The sequence below is a fragment of the Paraphaeosphaeria sporulosa genome, assembly GCF_001642045.1.
Source record: "Paraphaeosphaeria sporulosa strain AP3s5-JAC2a unplaced genomic scaffold CC84scaffold_4, whole genome shotgun sequence".
Taxonomy (NCBI): domain Eukaryota; kingdom Fungi; phylum Ascomycota; class Dothideomycetes; order Pleosporales; family Didymosphaeriaceae; genus Paraphaeosphaeria; species Paraphaeosphaeria sporulosa.
In genome coordinates, this window is record NW_017253363.1 from 23,352 (window position 1) to 25,092 (window position 1,741).

The following is a 1,741-nucleotide window of genomic DNA, read 5'->3' on the forward strand; positions in this document are numbered from 1 at the left end:
GGCCCACTCTAGTTATATCTAGGCACAAGACTAGGTCACCTAATCTAAGGGTAGATCTGAGGAAGAGAGGGGGTGATGTTAGGATCCGAGATAAATAGTTATCCAGACCACACATATAATTAGGTAAAGTAACTAGGACATAGGTATGACCGTGGTTACGTAACTTAATTAGAGTGATTAGTACGCCAAGCCTACTAATTATACTAAGTAACTTGTATACTAATCACTAAGCACGACTTAATTACTATGATTAGTTTAACTAAGTAACTGATTAGGCTTAGTATATAGGAATGTGGGTATAAACCCTCATACTCGTATTTAACCTATTTATTAATCTATTGTTTGGATTATACTTAGGCTATATTATTGACTTGTTTTATCCTCCTCTAATACTATTATCTTGACAAAACCCCTTCCCTTCCCTCAGTTGTCTTGCCCGAGAACCAACCCTAACCCTTTAGGACTAGCTACCCTTCTAGATTTAATATAACCCCTACACGGATATTATTCTATAAGAAGAAGTGCATGGTTGGCATCCTAATAGGAAATATAGAGGTTACCTAATTCTAGTACCCAGGCCACTACTCCCACTAGAATGTATTATGGGACGCCTATGGTACGAGTGCCTAGAAAATAGATACCTAAAGCATGTGGTAAAAAAGGTCTATATAAAGTACTGGCCTAAGGGCAAAGAGGCCCTTTAGGGAATGAAAGGACCCTACTTAATTATCTAGGGGGAATACCAAGGACGACCCGTACACGTAATGATTAATAGTAGAGCCATAAGGAACTTTATATTAAAGAAGTTTATGGAGGATAACGGTCTTCACTATATAAATAAAGAAGATAAGCGAACCCTATATAATATTAAGAGATTACCCTTTAAGGAATAAGTCCATTTTAAGACGAAACCAAGCCCGTTCTAATTAGAAGGATTAGTAATTAACAACTTCTCCATAGATCTCGTCCAAATGGATGACTACTAAGATGTTATCTTGGGAATGCCATAGTTACGATAGGTTAAACCTATTATTAACTAGGAAACCTAATAGGTCTGGTACCCTTACCGCCTTATAGTGAGTAAGGAAGAACCACTAGTAAGTAAGATTCCTTCCTAATACTAGAAATATAAAGATATCTTCAACGAACCAGAAGGATACCTCCCGGAATATACGGAATAGGACTATGAAATACTACTAATGCCTAGAAAACAACTTATATAGGGACCTACTTATAAGGTTACCTAAGTAGAATAATAAATTATTAATAAATATGTGGATACTAACATTAGAAGAAAGTATATTTGGATTTTAAGCTCGCCTACAGCTCATAGAGTAATATTTATGGAGAAGAAGGGTGACCTAGAACCCCACTTCTACATTAACTTCTAGAAAATGAATGATATGACTATTAAGGATTACTATCCATTACCCTTAATTTAGGACTTATAGGACTAACTACGTAGTGCTAAAATCTTTACCTACCTGGACGTTAAGAATGCATACCACCAGATTCGGATAAAGGAAGGAAAAGAATAGAAAATAGCATTTAGGGTTAAAGGAGGACTCTATAAATACTAGGTTATACCATTTAGTTTAACTAACGCCCCCACGGTCTTCTAACGACGCATTAACACGGTTCTAAGGGGATGTATTAGCGAATATATAATGGTATACCTAGACGATGTTCTAATATACTCCACGTGGGAAGAGGAATATAAATAACATATAAGGGAAGTACT